The sequence below is a fragment of the Brachyhypopomus gauderio genome, chromosome 8 (genome assembly GCF_052324685.1).
Source record: "Brachyhypopomus gauderio isolate BG-103 chromosome 8, BGAUD_0.2, whole genome shotgun sequence".
NCBI lineage: Eukaryota > Metazoa > Chordata > Actinopteri > Gymnotiformes > Hypopomidae > Brachyhypopomus > Brachyhypopomus gauderio.
The window spans coordinates 22,543,039-22,561,523 of record NC_135218.1 but is presented as its reverse complement, the minus strand read 5'-3'; the positions used below and the strand labels follow the sequence as shown (position 1 = coordinate 22,561,523).

Below are 18,485 nucleotides of genomic sequence, written 5' to 3'. Positions count from 1 at the left end.
ATATTTAATTACTATTAGAACCGGCCCGCAGGCCACAGCCGCCCGATGGTGTTTTGCACGCACAAACACTACATTCCCCACAATGCAACGGTAGCCCGCGAAGTCACTGCAGCTCACGCAAGCGACGAGGGTCTGAGATAAAGTTTATAAGTTTAAACTTTAAACTGAGATAAAGTTTAAAGTCAGAGATAAAGTTTATTTATCTCTGATCCATATCTATGAGTCACTAGTTCGCTCTGGCGCCAACCACTGGCGATCGATCTCGATATAATACTTAATTTGTGTCCATTTTACAGGCCGCCCAGTAACAACTTACGTTCGCTAACCCCCCCCACCTGATTAACAGCACGGTGGGTTAATGGTCTAGGTGGAGCAAGTTTATTTGTATCTGTAGTGATTTAACATTTTAAGCGATGCCTCTGAGCCTGTGTCGAGCAAAAGACATGCCACATGAAGCCCCAGTAAAAATTACATGACTGATGACAAACGAGGCCTCGGATTCAGTGGGCCACGTCATGGGTTTTAAGTTGGTGTTTGGTGTTGAGGTGTCCATTGGTTAATTAGTTACAGTTAGTGGTTAAAGTTCTGTTATAAAATAGATTAGATTAAATAATTTGCTTACATTAAGCCAGGGATCTTCTGAATTAAACATTTAAAGTGATGCCTTGGAGCCTGTGTCGAGCAAAAAGGGACATGCCAGATGACGCCCTGGTTAGAGGAGTGTCGTTACCGTAAAAATCATGTGACTGATGACAAACGAGGCCTCGGATTCAGTGGGCTACGTCAGTTTCATTTTGAGTGTCACAACCACATAAAAGGAGGTTCGAGTCTTGTGGCCCTTTGTGGGTTTTAAGTTGAAGTTTGGTGTTGTGAGTTGTGCATTGGTTAGAGTTAGTGGTTAAAGTTCTGTTATAAAAATAGATTAGATCAGCTATTTATTATTATTATTAGGGGTGACCTGCAATAGTCGCTGATTCGACTATTCGATTGGAGGACCCCTAGTCGACTATGAACATCATAGTCAAATGTACCATTCTGACTGCATGGGGGTGCCCAAGTATGCTGCTAAGCATTAGTTGTTGCATGAAGTGTCTTGGTTTTCGTTATATATAGCCTTTTGTCAAATAAAATCATCCTAATTTCTGTTAATAGCGGAGCTGAACATGCAAAAAAATAAATAAATTTATTTAAAAAAAAGAAAACCAAAACAAAACCACACAATTCAGCCATTTGTTGTTTTGGTCGTGGCATCTCGGCAAGCAGGCCTATAAACATTTTTTGTTGTTTGCTTTTTCAACCCCGTTACTTGAAGCTTTACTTTTTTTTTTTGCTGTTGTGTGGCAAATTGTTTTTACATTTTCAGACAGGCATATTTTATTTAAAATATTTTTGACATTTTGCACAGTGCCTGTTTGACAAATTTCGATAAGCGCATTGTGCACTGACGGTGACTTAACAAAAAAAAAAGTTCTAATTTATTAAAAAATAAATAAGCAAATAAATAAAAAGCTGAATAAAGCCAACCTACCATGTTTATTCATTTATCTGAGTGTTTTAGGTTTTTCCTTTGAAGTGGAAAAAAGTCCTGAATGAGAACGAGATCCCATTTAAGGTGCTCTAGGAAGAAGAAAAAAAAAACCCTGATTCGACCATTAGTCGAACATTTTGAATTGGTTGCTCAAAACAAGGTAGATCATAGCTGTATTTAAGTTTCATCATTATGACATTCTCCATAGCCTATATAACCTTTCCTTGTGTTTTTTTTTCATAATGAAGGTAGTGCTTGCTGTGTCATAAGGAGCTCACTCACAGCAACAACACATCCTCCATGCTGCGATATTACAGAGCAGTACATGAGCTTGCCCAGTCTGCTGACAGTGGTCCAGACACCAGTCAAAGTAATAGATCTGTCTTGAATTATTTATATAATGTGGTTGGCCCCTATAATGTCCTGCTTTACATTTTGTTTCAGATTTCAGAAAGAAAATGGTGGATGATGCCTTAGGTGATATGGTCATCAAAGACTCCCAGCCCTTTTCCATTGTGGAAGATGTGGGGTTTTAAGGAGCTCATTCGTGTACTGGATCCAACATGTGTTCTGCAAACGAGACAGGTGCGTATTGTAGGGACATCGATTAAGCGTTTCATTGCTACCCGAACATTAAATGAATAGTAGGCTACATATTCACATTTGTGTTTACAGACTCTGAAGGCAAATGGTGGACAAGCAGTATGAAGAGGCTAAGGAGAAGGTCAAGGAGAAACTCCAAGTTGTGTCTGTCAGCCTCACATGAGACATGTGGACTTCTATCAACATGGATGTAGGGCTGCCACGATTAGTCGACTAGTCACGATTATGTCGACTATTAAAATAGTCGACGACTAATAGTCGATTAGTCGATGCGTCTTTTTTACTTTTTTCTCTCCAAACTGCTCCACTGCTGCATCTGCCTTTCTGTCCTTGACGCACATGCGCAGTAGTGGAAACCTTGGTAGGCAGTGGACGACATCCCAGGACGTTATACAGACAGGCTCTGGTATCATGGCTACCCGGCTACGGATCTCAAAATTGTGGGATCACTAAGAAAATGAAAGAGAAACGCGTGCAATGCAATATCTGCAAGGCAGATTCCACGGCAGCACAACCACGATGTACAAGCTCCTGAAAAGGTTGTGACTGACAGTCTCAAATGTAGTTAGCTGCTAAAATGAGCATAAAACGAGCGTTAACTTAGTACTTGCTGTTGAGATTTACATTTTAATCCCTTCATATATTGTTTACATTACAGTATTGATCAAGCAGCTTATCATAATCCATATATAATTTGACCAGTCTTAAAGTATTAATCAAACTTCTAATATTAATCACTTTATGTTTTGCTTACAGTATAGTATTAATCAAATAGCTTATTATCAAGTGTGTCTGAGAAAAGGCCTGTATGCTCTGTCCCATATTCCAAGTGCCTGTTGTTTTCTAAAATAACAGGATGCTTAAGAAGAATAAGAAAGTATATCAGTTTGACAGGACCAGGAAGCGAAGGCCTCTCTCCCACTCTTAGTAAGGAAACATCTGTATGTTTAACGTATGTGATCTACGTGCAACTCCTATGTATGGAACCACTATTAAGTCTGTGAAAATCATAATTGGCAAAAGTCATTGTAAGATTTAGGGAAAAAACAAGATGAGCTCAGCGGATTGTGAATGTCTTAGACAATCAGCCTTTGTCTAACAGGCTAGGTTAGGGAAAGTCCAAAAGAAACAGGGGGGCTTATACCCAGGCCACACTATATAGAACGGGAGGACAATGTGTCAGGAGAGACCTGCGCACAGAGCCATAGGGTAGAGTAGATAGGCTTGTGTGTGTTCTCTCCAGAGTGCTCTGTATTTTTGTATACATTTAATAAAAGGATAAAGACAAGACTGGTAATGTTTTCTCTTGCAATCAACGAGCATGCTGTGCTAGGTGAAAGAGGATCAAAGCACGACAATTGGTGACGCCCGACGTGATTGCAGGATATTTTGGAACTTTTTTTCTCATCTAATGACTGTCAGTTCGTCCGTGCCGGCACAAGAACAGTGGTAAGGCAGAGCCAGTTAAACACTAAATCTGCAAAATTGAATTGTAACCAAATTGTGGTGAACTGACAGTACTTGGATGATTCTAAATTAAATCCAGTCTTTTGTCTAAAAAGGTAAAAGTATATGGTTAAAAAGTTGTAACCAAGGAATAGGGTTTCAGTCCCTAAGGTAAAAAGGGTTTGAGTCCCTACCGGCTTAAGTTGCTTTATTTCCGTGGTTTGGCGAACCGAACCATTCGTTTGACGAGATGATTGGGATACGCAGGGGTTCGAGTCCCCGCGAGCTAGGTTTTGAGTTGACCTTTGGACCGGAGGAATCCATAAATAGGCTTAATTTGGACAAAGCAAAAAGCCGGACAAATAACCTGAATTGATTGAGGGTGGTAAAACCTCGTGGTGTCAGAACAGAACTCTTATTCTATATTTAAAACTTCAGGTGAGTATCTGTTTTTTATCAACATGTGAGGAAATGCAGAAGTCATACAAACAGTTTGATGTAGAATTAAATACTTTAGAGGAACAGATGAATATGACCAGTAAAGTGATTTATACTATTGAAGAAAATCATAAGTGGCGGCTGGCTGTTATGCGACATTAAAAAGTTTGGGTGACCAAGTTAGGACCGTGCACTGTACACCCAGGTTTGGTTTTAATTAATTATTTTAGTAATCATTAATTATTATTTCATGTTTTATAAATAAATAAATAAAATATTGCCATTACTAAATAGAACTAGTTGTTATCAATATTGAGCTGAAATAGGCATTGCAATGATCATGTAGTAAGTAAAAGATAACTGAATATGTTAAGTTTATGATTGGTAGGGGTGGGGCCTGTTTGAATCGGACCACTGCACTGTGTGCATGAAGAGTTGTTCTGGTTGTGCATATTGATTGAAGAACCTTTCGTTATCACCCCGCTGCAGCCCAAATGAGTGTTTCTTCAAATGAGTGTTTGCAATGTTGTCAGCTTTCAGTGTATGTAACTTATTTAGTTAACACAAATATATTCTTATCGGTTCATATAGCGCTAGAGCAGGTGTCTGGCATTCCTGTCCGATCATAGTTTAAGTATAACCGTAGCGTTGAAATATGTGTTCTGACGGTTCGGAGATTATGGCTAATTTCAACTATTAGTGTTGTATATTTTTATATTGAGGCGTCGGTCCAATGGGGGACAGCGCTGCTTCCCATGAGTCCTTGCGACTCCGGTAACGTTCTCTGTTAATGTGATGTCTATGCATCTAAGTTGATTGATTTGTGTACTTGATTATGTGCGTTGGTTTAAGTTTCCCTTCATCAGTTTATGTAGTTGTACTGTGTGAATTATTTCATGCCATGTTTGTGTAGTGTTGTCATGTTATTGCCATTCCCTCATGTTTCGTGTATAAATTAAGTCTATTTTATTCATATATTGTCATTGTTTGAGTGTCGTCTACGTTTCAGGGCTTCCCCTAGTCTGACTATACCTTTGAGGTTCACATATTGTGTTTGGTTAAGTGTTTTCATTCGTTGGTCTGGCGTTCGTATGAGTTCTTTTCGTCTACGTTATAGTTTGCTTTGGTCTCAGACTACACCTTAGGGATCATAAATCAAGTTCGGTTGTTAATAAGTTCGTGTGCCGATTAGTTGGGTTCGCTATGCTGACTGTCTTTTATATTTTAATTGGTTGTTGGGTTTGTCCTGTTAAATGTTAGTGGGTTCTCTGTATCCCATCTATATATTGGCTGAGTCATCTGTTCAATTTCTTCCTTCGTTGTTAAACAAATAGCGTAGTCTGTTCTTTGTCTGAGGTGTTCTAGTTTTGAATTGTAAGTGGGTGTTGAAATGAGGATTGTTTTTTTGTAGTTATGCCTTGGTTTTGTCCTTCCTCTGTATTTAGTAAAAGTAATCAATCTTAGTTGGACGTCTTGAGAAAAAGTGCCTCGCCGCGCGTGCACCTGTCGCGTGAGGACAGTGTGCTTAGACAAGCATTCCCGCCGCTCTAAAAGTTACATTTCATTCGTGTATTTGCATCCGCCTCCTAACCGAGAATCGTTACATCTTCGGAAAATAGACCGACTGGTTAAAAGTGCGCACGTTTAACTCGCAAAATTATCAAACGCGGAAAAGACTTAGATCTGAGACACATAAACGTGCAGCAAAAGGAATTTATTCAGGAATTAATGTAATAGTAGAAACTGTACTAATAGATAAAACCGACGTCGTTGAGTTTAAAAAGCGCGAGCCGCCCCTTGATACTAGATATTAATACTTAAGGCTAGAAAAAGGGAACTCGTGCCGTGGGGTAAAAAGTGTTAACTGCGTTTTAGAAGGGACTTGGATGGAGTTAGTTATATATAGCGCACACACACAGGGATAAGTGAAGAGAGTAAAGGTAACATGTCGGAGAGAGAAACAATGCGGGGCAATGGTTTGAAGTCAGGAAGTGTCTCCCTAGTAGAGGAACTGATAGAAGCCAGAGAAGAATGACGTAATGTCACAGAACAGCTTCTCTCACTCCAGCATTTTGCACTAGAGTGTTCCGAGTTGATGAGTCTGTAGGCCCGTACCAGGGCACTAGATCTAGGAAGAGTGAATCAAAATTATAGGAAGTTTTAAACATGCCATTTGTGCACAGGCCCACTGGCCTTGGAGAATATCAGCCTCTGCCATTGACTGACGTCACTGCCCTGTCTGACCGACTCTCAGTGAGGGAGGAGGCAGTTGGCTAGTTAAACTGGACAAGCTGTCAGCAGGAAAGAGCTTGGCTCTGGGAGACTTAGAGGAAGGGTAATAATAAATAAACATAATAAAAATGAATACTTGAAATCGTTTACACTGCGGGCCCTGAATATATAATCCATGAAAGTAGTTTTTTGGATATTAATCAATGTTTCCATGTTTTTCAAATTTTTGGAATGGGTCTGTGAGTGGTCAGTTCAATATGAGGAACCTGATGCCAGTTAAAGTGACTAGGGAACAATTAATAATAATAATCTGTATTTGTATAGCACCTTTCATGCATACATGCAACTCTTAAGTGTTTTATAGAATAAATAAATAATAATTAAAAAAGAAATATTAAAAGGGAGTAAAGAGAAAAGACAAAAAGAAAATGTTAAAAGAAATTAAAGATAAAAAGGAATCAAACCTAATAAGATAGTGTAATAAAGTGACAAATTATAAAATAATTTATATATAATTTAGGGTCGCGACCCATAGTTTGAAAAACCCTGTTTTAGGCTATTATGATTACATGTGGATGTTGGTATATTCCAATGCAGAAGAAGAAGCTTAGTGAGAAGCTTAATCAGCAGTAAGATTGAGAAGGAGGAACCAAAGATGATTGGGTATGATGTCATTGTTGGAGTCAGAAGATGAGAAGGTAGTTTTGGATTAACCTAAAGTTTGATCTATTTAGAGATCAAAAAGGGGGAATTGTTGAGATTTACATTTTAATCCCTTCATATATTGTTTACATTACAGTATTGATCAAGCAGCTTATCATAATCCATATATAATTTGACCAGTCTTAAAGTATTAATCAAACTTCTAATATTAATCACTTTATGTTTTGCTTACAGTATAGTATTAATCAAATAGCGTATTATCAAGTGTGTCTGAGAAAAGGCCTGTATGCTCTGTCCCATATTCCAAGTGCCTGTTGTTTTCTAAAATAACAGGATGCTTAAGAAGAAGAATAAGAAAGTATATCAGTTTGACAGGACCAGGAAGCGAAGGCCTCTCTCCCACTCTTAGTAAGGAAACATCTGTATGTTTAACGTATGTGATCTACGTGCAACTCCTATGTATGGAACCACTATTAAGTCTGTGAAAATCATAATTGGCAAAAGTCATTGTAAGATTTAGGGAAAAAACAAGATGAGCTCAGCGGATTGTGAATGTCTTAGACAATCAGCCTTTGTCTAACAGGCTAGGTTAGGGAAAGTCCAAAAGAAACAGGGGGGCTTATACCCAGGCCACACTATATAGAACGGGAGGACAATGTGTCAGGAGAGACCTGCGCACAGAGCCATAGGGTAGAGTAGATAGGCTTGTGTGTGTTCTCTCCAGAGCGCTCTGTATTTTTGTATACATTTAATAAAAGGATAAAGACAAGACTGGTAATGTTTTCTCTTGCAATCAACGAGCATGCTGTGCTAGGTGAAAGAGGATTATCTATCTACTATCTACTCTACCCTATGGCTCTGTGCGCAGGTCTCTCCTGACACATTGTCCTCCCGTTCTATATAGTGTGGCCTGGGTATAAGCCCCCCTGTTTCTTTTGGACTTTCCCTAACCTAGCCTGTTAGACAAAGGCTGATTGTCTAAGACATTCACAATCCGCTGAGCTCATCTTGTTTTTTCCCTAAATCTTACAATGACTTTTGCCAATTATGATTTTCACAGACTTAATAGTGGTTCCATACATAGGAGTTGCACGTAGATCACATACGTTAAACATACAGATGTTTCCTTACTAAGAGTGGGAGAGAGGCCTTCGCTTCCTGGTCCTGTCAAACTGATATACTTTCTTATTCTTCTTCTTAAGCATCCTGTTATTTTAGAAAACAACAGGCACTTGGAATATGGGACAGAGCATACAGGCCTTTTCTCAGACACACTTGATAATAAGCTATTTGATTAATACTATACTGTAAGCAAAACATAAAGTGATTAATATTAGAAGTTTGATTAATACTTTAAGACTGGTCAAATTATATATGGATTATGATAAGCTGCTTGATCAATACTGTAATGTAAACAATATATGAAGGGATTAAAATGTAAATCTCAACATTGCTCATCGTGGTAGCTGTAAAAGTTAACATTAGCGATGGCGATTTGTTTCATTAGCCTTAGCACGCATTCATGTGTTTTCTGTAACGTCAGTGAGGCCAAAACTTTATTTTTGTGAATAATTCCTTAGTTTCAGGTACCTACCTAATTTGATTTAAATGTAGTTAAGTTTGATGCCAGAGACGAATGAAAGAAAGAAAAGAATTTCTTTATTAATGTATTTATATTTGTGTTGTCCAAGCCACTGCCTTATCCTTATTTTAATCAGTTTGTTGCAACAAGCTGCATATTTCATTAAAGGTTTAATGAACTATGATATAAATTGTTTTTAGTTTTAGTTAACATATAGCTGAAATCTAATGATGGTTATATAATAGCAGCTGCATTCTAGTGCGATAAACTGTATGTTTTATATTCAATTAACATTTGATCCGATTAGTCGACTAATCATAAAAATTGGTCGTTGATTAGTCGACTATAAAAATAATCGTCTGTGGCAGCCCTACATGGAAGCATACCTTGGCTCACTCCCGACAGGCGCAAGGAATGCACGGCACCGACCTGCGTGACCTGTCATTTCACTGATGGAGGACCAGCTTGGACCAATTTTGTTTAGGGTAGAGCAGGGGTAATCAACTATATTGTTCCGCGGGCCAAATTTGGCAGATAGCTCTGACCAGCGGTCCGGGGGACGGGGTGGCGAACGCAAGTTGTTGAGCGGGTAGGGGGCGACGTAACACTAGTGACGGAGTGTTTTTTTCAATAGCGCTGAAATAAATGCTCCGGTTTAAAATTAATTCTCCAGTCAAAATTAAGAAATATTTAACAATTTATTCTGGGTCCGGATGGCATTTGGGTCCGTATCCAGTTAATCAGGAATGAGATTGTGTCCGGAAAGGACTGATTTTGGGTCCGAATCCGGACTGCGGTCCGCCTGTTGGTGACCTCTGGGGTAGAGCATTTTCCAAGCACTCATACTGCTGAGAACTTGGCATTGGCTCATACAAAATTCATGGAGGAGTGGGGCATACAGGACAATGGTAAATGTCTAGTGACAGATGCTGCAGCCAACATGATTGCACGTGTTAAACTGAATGCAAGACATGATCTATTAGAGGTGTGCCAAAAAATCGATTCATATATCAAAAATCGATTCTCATTTACTACGATTCAGAATCGATTTTAAATGTCCCAAAATCGATTCTAAGTCATGGTGAAGTCTCGCGTTATGCAATTACAAAATTACGCGAGACTTTACGCAGCAGGTTCTGGGACACACTCATGCGCGGAAAAGGTTCAAAACAGGGGAGAGAGATATTCAACCTGTTCGGTCTTCATTTAAGGCAAAAATATGGGTTCATTTTGGTTTTTATCAAATGCCGGGGAAGACCGAACTGGACACAATGTAGCTCGTGTGCAAGGCTTGTGTAACGCGGTGAGCACGGGAGAGTTAATATAGAGAAGGGTGAGAAATAATATAGAGAAGGGTGGACCCAAGTGCCGGTTCGCAAGATCAAGACGTTTGACACTCGTCACATGTATTAGCGAGAAGGAAATGCGCACAGCGACCCAGAACGAACCAACAAAACACCACCGAAGACTCAACCCGCAAGAGAATAGAAACCAAAACCGTGAGGGCACGGAATAAATAGAAGCAAAAAAACAACGCGGAAAATACAACGCGTGAAAAGTAACACTCAACCGTAGTGAGACGGTAGGAAGAAACAAAATGTCAACAGTAACTAAAATACAGTGCGGATAAATGCAACGCGAAAACGAAACCAAGGACGCCAGCAAAAGTAACTGCAGCAAAATAAAACCCTTCCCAAAAATAAAGGCAAAACGGATAGGAAGAAATACAGGTTTGGGAAAACTTGAGATGAGTCAGGAAGCGACGCAGGACATAGATACTCGAATAAGTAAAGAGAAAGCATAACAGAGGTGGCGAGACCATTAAACGATAAAGCCTGGTTTATACTAGGGTCTGCGTGGCGAAAATGACGTAATCGCTGAGGCTCCGCCCGTGCGCGAGGGCCTCGCACGCTGTCGTGCACCTTTCGCATGCGCGCCGCGCTTCAGCGCGATCAACAAAGTCATGTTTGCAGGGTTCATAAACCTATACAAGGTGGAATTAAAGCACTTGTACGGCACTATCAAGGTCCATTTCAATATTTTCCAGCACAATAAACATAAGTTAAATATTAATACATATACTCGAAATGATTCGAAATAATTCGCTTTTTCATCACATTATTTAATGGTTGTTTTAGTCTGGGACTGAGTCTGGTGCCCCTAGCAACGGCTGGGGGAACTGCATCCGAGCCAGCCCTGACAGCTTGCAAAATGAAGCTCAAGAATTTTGGTAACACAACAAAAACCATTTTATTTTACCAAAGCACTTTATTTTTGTTAATTAAAATGTGAAAGACACTTAATTTAACAAGATCATGCAGATTTTATAGATTGAAGCAGACATTCTTATAAATCAAATCGTTTTTTTGAATCAAAAATTGTTTTGAATCGAATCGTGGCCCCCAAAATCGGAATCGAATCGAATTGTGAGATAGTAAACGATTCCCACCCCTATGATCTATGTATTGCGCATTCTTTGAATTTGAATTGTTATGGGCAGTCATGGTCCTGTGGTAGGGAACTGATCTTTTGACCGGAGGGTCGTGGGTCCCAGGCCTGAGGCCATGACTGACGCCCTTGAGCAAGGCACCTAACCTCAACTGCTCGCCAGGCGCAGGGCTAGAGCTGCTCACCGCTCTGGGCATGTGTGCACCACAGTCCCCTAGTAATCACTAGTGTGTGTGCGCACTAACTGCAGTAGACAAATTTAGATTGTGGTGAAAAAACATTCACATTTCAATTGTCAAAAAGTAATTTGATGGAAGTACCAGGTCTGTCTGACTTGAGAAAAATGCCACAAAACGAATACATATTTCTGAACCAGAGGTGGACACCAGGTGGAATAGCACCTACAACATGCTGGAGCGCCTGTATGACCTCAGAGAACCAGATGAAGCAGCTCTGGCCTCTCTAAGGACCCAAATAACCCCACCAACATCTTTGGAGTGTGCCACCATCAAAGAGACAATTCAGTTTCTCTCTGCATTTCAGCAGGCTACTGTAGAGCTTTCAGGGAAGAAATGGGCGAGTACATGTAAGGTTATACCCATGCTGAAGATGCTAAGCCACTACCCAGTTTAAGACGGACACCTTAACTACAAACATGGCAAGACAACTTGGTGCCAATTTGGTACGCTGGGTTATAGACCGTTCATTGAAAGCAGAGGCAATAACTGATGACCATGCCCACTTTACTGGACCCAAGATAAACTGGATTTCTTGAGCTCCACAAAATTAGAAAAAGCAATTACAAAGCTGAAAGGGAATTGTGCAGAGATAAGAAATACTCCCTCTTCAACCCCCCTTCAGCAACCAGACACTTAAACTGGCCAATCCTCAGACAATAGTAAGTCTTAAATCAGTTAAGTAATATTATTTAAATGGCATTAATAGACGTTTTCCCCCCTTGACCTTTGGCATCTCCTGGATTGCACTGTGGGACAGAGTAGGCAGAGCACAAGTGCAACGGCTGATGCTACAATTGAAGTAGACTGTTACTTGTCTGAGGTAAAAATCTGAAAATCCAGAGCTGGAGCAAACAAAAACTACAATTTCCTCATTTATATCAGCTAGAACTGACATTTTTATGCACTCCAGCTTCCTCTATGCTATGTGAAAGGGTGCTTTCAAAGGATGGAGAAATTGTGTCCAAGATAAGGAACTGACCCAACCCAAACACAGTTAGGGCGTACTCACACTAGGCACGGTTTGCTCGTTCCGTGCTGGGGCCCGGATCACAGAGCCTAGTGTGAGTACGCCCATCTGAGGCAGTTTCCAGTCTTTCAGTTCAGTAAGCACTTTTGTACTCCCAGTTCCACAAGCATTAATTTTAAGTGTATTTTGTGTTCAAAATATCACTCAGTATTTCTATGTAAACACCATTTTATATTCATTAAGATGTGGCAGAAGTATTTTACACAGAGATTGCAATATTCCCTCACTCAGGATTAATTGATCATCATATATCCTTTGAACAGCAGGTGTCACTAGTTAGAACGAGTCAACGAGGCTTCGGCTAATGAACCTTTTGGTAAAACTTTGAGCTGCAAAGCCCCATTGGTTCATGAAGCCTCGGTTTGCCATCAATATACATGTGTATACAATTTATTCACAGCAGCAAATTAAAGTGCTTTACACAGGAAAATAAGCTTATTACAACCCGAGATCTATCCTTGGGAATATCATTGCTGAAAAATATAATGAACAAAAAATAAATAAAATAGAAATCAAATCAACAAAAGGTTTAAAATAAAAAGTAGACAGAAATAAGACAAGAATTAAATAGTATACAATAATCAGAAAAGAGTAATACAGGAATTAATGCCACATTTTAGGTACAAATGTTTCAGTACCTACAAAATATCTACAATATCTGTAACGACGGTGGATCCCGAGATACACTGCGATGTATTTAAAGGTAGGCGAACCCAAGTGCCAGCCCACGTAATATTGAGAACAGAAACCAGTTAGCGAACACAGGAATAAGGGCAGGTAAACAACTGCCGTAATACACTCCGTACAAGGCAGAAAGGAGAAAACCAGAACTCGCGGAAAATACGGGAGAAAGTAAACACACAAGGGAGAAAAAAAATAAAAAATAAAAAACTCACCGCAACTATAAAATGGGAGAACGAACTAATGACGCCAGGGGAAGTAACTGGCTCTCTCACTAACGAGGTAAGTAACAAAACGGGAACTTCCCAACCCAACTGATAAAAGCCGATAGAGAAGGTAAAAGAAGGGGAAAACTTGAGGTAAGCCAGAGAGAGCGGCGCAGGAGTGGAATCACTCGAACAGACAGGGTAAATTGTACAATAAACACACGGAGATGGAGACGGGGTGGCGAGACACCCAACGCAGATACCAAGAGACACTGGCTGAATGTTTAGCAGCAACGACTACAAACAACTCAGCGGTGAGACTGAAAGAGACCATCTTTAGAATGGTTCATTGGTGTTTTGGCAACCAGGGTTTTACTGCGGTTTTAATACTAAAATCCTCAAAGAACAATTCTGAAGAGAGAGAAATCGTCCTGCTTACCCATACAATGTTCAACATCTGAGTGACGAAAACCCGGGAAAGCAATCAGTTAGTGACGTTACCCTTGAACCTGAAGCTTGTGTCACAAAAGCGACACCCACTGCTTCGAACCACTGTAACGATGCTTGATTCGTTCCACAATGATCACGTGACCGCTGACGTCTGAAGCTTCGGTTCGGCACACAACCACGTGACTGCTTCAGGGACTGATTCAAAAGCAAATCTTCGAGGGTCGTTCGAGGATTGGGAGAGAGCGTAGCAGCAGCGATAGCGCGAGAGACAGCGCGCGCGAGAGAGAGAAATAAATTAGCGAGCAGAATGGAACCATTGCAAAAAAGAGGCCGTTCTGAAGTCTGGAAACACTTCGAACTTTTGCCATAAAATAAGGTTATTAAAAAAATATAAGAATAAAGACAATTACCTTATTAATAGCAATTAATGACACTTTGTAAGTCTGTTAGATAATAGGCTGTGCACCAATTATGAATTATATTTAAAATGTATAAAATCCATCATATTTGTGTGTAGTGTTTCATGTAATCAAATCACTAAAACATTTTTAATTGTTTTGGATACTAAGATGTGCACCATTATCAAATGTTCTCTTTCATAATTTTAAAATCACTGTGTGATTTTTATTATTCAGCCATCACTCCTTTTTCTCAGCATTCTGCTCAACCCAGTAGTTAGATTTGGAAAACATGCACAACAAACAATGTAGTTTTATCAGTTGCTTTTTTTGAAACAACAAATGTCAAAATTTTAATGCATTTAAACAGTTTATGCTGTAAAAAAAAAACAGTTCCCTTGTCTTCAAACCACAAGATGCATGAAGCACTTCATGGTTTTGGCCACCAGATGCCGGTACTGTGCACTGTGTGTGTGTGTGTGTGTCGCAGGTGGGTAGTGGAATGGGGTTTCTCTATAGATAGCGCGAGGAGAAGGCCGTCGATCGTTATTCATTCGGCAGGTACCATCCCTGACTGGGCATATGTGTGACTAGGGGTGTGTGTGTTTCCCTACAGTGTGAGTCACGGTCAAGTGCGGGCGCATCAGTATGTGTGAACAGGGGTGTGTGTGTGTGTGTGTGTGTGTGTGTGTGTGTGTGTGTGTGTGTGTCGCAGGTGGCTAGGGTTATACAGCTCCGGAGAGTCAACATCAAAGAAGATCAAAATAAAGTTTTAATTAACCTTATCAAGGCAAACTATCAAAGCATTGCTTAATACACTTTGATCGGTTTCACGTTGATTGATGTGATGACGTCACACGGTGGGGTGGGGGGGGGTTAGAGATCAAAGGTCAAAGTCATTAATAATTTTTTGACAGAAGAAGACCTATACAAATATATGCCCAGTATAGCTATAATCAAGGAAGACCGTGGCTTCACAATTAACCAGATTTATTCAATAACCAACAAAATATAAAACAATAACATAACCATACTAGATTAAAGTAACAATAAGTGTGTGTCTGTGTCTCTATGTTCAATTAAAAAAGTAGTGTCCGAGTGTGTGTGTATGTGTGTGTGTGTGTGTGAGTGATTGCTTGTATGTCCAGTGGTGGATGGTGATCTGCCACTAGGGTCTGTCCTCTCTCCCCTTCCTGCACCCCATTCAGTCCCCCAGGGGGCTGTGGCTTCCAGTAGAGAGTACGCTGTGCGCAATTGGCTGCCGCTTCTCGCCGGTGTGTGTGTGTGATTGGTTGTCTGTGACTTGTACCTGTGTTAAATTGTAAAGCGCCTTGGGAATTTGGAAAGGTGCTATATAAATCGAACATTCATTCATTCATTCATTCATTCAATAATACCTAATGGAAACAGATACCAACCGGTGCAGGCTGCTTCACGGAGAAGAACCCAGAAGAGGACGAAAGAGAGCAGAGGAGAGCAAGATCAAGAGACCCCTGCACCCACAAACTTCTCCTTTTAACCAGGTTAACCAATGGGAATCAGGTTGCTGGTAAAAACAACAGAGTACATTTGCATACAGAGTGCATTCCACACAGGAGGTCGGATGCCGTGGCTTCATGGGTTTGTAAACCACACGCCTCCTGAGGGAGGTAGGGCTCACTGGAGGAAGGCTCAGGAAGGCAACAAAGACCCTGGCAGAGGAGGCTGAAAAAGAGAGCTTTTGTCTCTGGCTCAGGAGGAAGGACAAAGCTTGGGGGAAGAACACCTAAACCCAGACAACAGCCTTACGGAAAACATCAATCAGCTGCAGGGGGTGACAGGGAGACGTCCCCGTCACTGCTCCGCCACCAGGAGACATACCAGAAATAAAGGAGCGAAACGTTGAGGAATGGTGGTTTCTGGCTGATGACCCAGCAGCTGAGTCTTGAACTCTTACTCTTTTGGTCCACCAGGTGCAGACTGGTCACAGGTAAGTATAATCATAATATATTCTTATATTATATATCTTATTGGTGATGTGTACATCTACATCATCACACCTATGCTAGAATTAAAGGAGCAAAACTTTAGGCAATGGTGGTTTCTGGCTGGTGACCCTGCAGCTGACCAATGGGCACCGGTGGAGGTACGACAGGCAGCAATGCCCAGCAGGTTGGAACAGCTACCTGTATAATCCTGAGCTGGCAATCATAAAGACGATGTCACACTGAATTGTGTTTTTAGCAACAGTAAGCCGTGTCTCTTTTCATGCTGACTAATCATGTGCCCATTTTTATAGTATAGTGTTTTTATAGGGTACGGGCATTTAATGAGGGTAAACGCAGGGCAGTAGGCTCACCCTTAGAATCAGACAGACGGATTTTACGTCCAAAATACACATTGTTTTCTCAGCTAAATTAACGTCAAACCTACGACGTAGCGGGACATAGGTTATCTGTTTTTTGTGTACGAAGTGTTGAGCCCAGTTTTTTAAGTTGCTACTTGTTTGTACATACAGAACACTTGTGGTATTTGTGGTATTTGACATATTTGATTTGTAAATGATATATAAAAACAATTGATAATCAAACTTTGACAGCTTTCTTTAATTAATTCAAAACACAATACTTGTACTTTTTACTTTCAGTACTTGAGTAATGAATTTTAAAATAAACTACTTGCAATACTTAAGTACAAAAAATGCTGAACACTTCTGTACTTCTACTTAAGTAAAGTTTTTTAAAGAACACTTCAACTTCTACTCAAGTCATTTTTTGATAGAGTACTTGTACTTTTACTCAAGTATGGGTCTCTAATACTTTATACAACACTGCATTTACGCTCTCAAATTGAATATTGACGCTCGCAAAATGTGCCTAGTTTTGGCATGGAAATTATTTCATAATCCAGATCAGCAGTATTCCTCGCGCACACCAACACAACTAATAACCGGATTGTTTGAAATGCATGACGTGCTAAACAAAAATGTTTATTATAAAAAAACTGTAAAATTAATTAACTTTCATCTCAATAAAGATTATTTGCCTCAAATCATTGTGTCTATTTATTTATCTTATTTTTGAGCTTCTAATTTAAATGAAGCTTTTATAACATGGGTAACAATAGCAGACGCTGACAACTTTCAGATAGGTGGGTGCACGGACATAATTTTGGGGGGGGACGGGGGGGACATGTCCCCCTCACTTTTTTAAAAGCCGGCTTTGGTCCTCCCCAGTTTTTACGGTTAAAACCAAATATTTAAATAGCGACGAATCTATGTCCCCCCCACTTTTGAAATCAAAATTACGTCCATGGGTGGGTGTCATTGTCTAGCATGCAAGCACCATATCCTGAAATTCACTTCATTTGGAGTTTTGGGGGAGACACTACCTGGGGGTTACAGGCTGCACCTCACTTCCATGCTTTATTATATTCTCTACTATCTTCCGTTGTACCGCAGAAGGCAGTGGAAATACTGAACTGGAAGGTTCTGCATCAGCATTTGCACTCCTCTTTCTTTGGTGTTCCCACCTATGAACGTTGCAGGACTTGGGGATTCCGAAGCTTTAGTAGAGGAGTAGGTGTAGAGGTTACCAGGCCTATTGACTTATCCCCACTGACTGAGGGTGTTTTTATTCAGAGCTTCCTGCACATCTGTTACAGTGAGATCCTGTCAGGGCAAAATTCATATTTGGGCTCTCTGTAACCATATTCATCAGTATTCATATATGTATTGATCACTCTTGGTAATAAGTAGAATGAAAATCACTTTATTAAGGTATATTGAATAGGTTAGGCCTAGTACATATTGATCATTGTATACTTTACATGCTTGTACTCTCTCTCTCTTTCTATCTATCTCTAGTAGTAAATTGTGTGTGTGTGTGTGTGTGTGTGAGCACTCCTTGTGAGTTGAAGGCATACCTGTCCTGAATGTCTCGGGCCTGTAGATAAGGATGAGCTGTGTCAGAATGGTAGTATTTCTGGTGTGCCTTGCATCAGAATGGTATATGGAAATAGTTAATCCAAACAAAACACATTTTTCTCCCAAATAGCAACAACACAAGTGTAACAGCTGACACACACACATATGCGACATTCCAAAACAATTAAAACTGCTGCCTACCTTAGACTGTGCCAATTGAAACGAGATTAAACTTGTGAAAATCTGGAACAAATTACTTTAATGATAACCACAGGCAACAGAAAAGCAAAAGTTGAGGGGGGCAGGATGGGATAACTAACTGAAAACACATTAACAAGGGCAAAACTAAACCAAATTAACCATAATGCCACATTCGTATGCCATGAGGGTAGTCATGCAGTGGATCATTTGAGGTCATGCTCTTTGCTAAACAACTGGTCTTGTAAGTACTCGGAAGGAATGCCAATTTACAAAAGCACTAACAAATCTTAATCTTTATAACAGCAAAAAAAATTTGCCTCACTGTTGGGTATGCATGGAACAGTGCCTGACCGTTGAATCAGCATGGAAGAGTGCCTCACCATGGAGTATGCATTGCTGCACACCATGACGTAGTTCAGCTCTTGTTCTTGTTTGTTCT

The 18,485-nt window shown here is 40.2% G+C and overlaps 1 protein-coding gene and 1 long non-coding RNA gene across 4 annotated transcripts in view; one reads left to right on the top strand and one right to left on the bottom strand.

Annotated features, from left to right (window-relative positions):
- LOC143521963 (uncharacterized) overlaps positions 1–18,485 on the bottom strand; it is a 66,357-nt gene that overhangs the window by 23,924 nt on the left and 23,948 nt on the right. The gene's annotated exons all lie outside the window — the stretch shown is intronic.
- Positions 3,010–18,485, top strand: part of LOC143521961 (interleukin-31 receptor subunit alpha) — a 66,021-nt gene continuing 50,545 nt past the window's right edge. For 2 of the 3 annotated variants that reach the window (XM_077015525.1, XM_077015524.1), the window contains exon 1: positions 3,010–4,015. The gene's annotated coding sequence lies outside the window, so the exon portion shown is untranslated. The remainder of the gene's footprint in view (positions 4,016–18,485) is intronic. The other variant, XM_077015526.1, reaches the window with a different exon arrangement.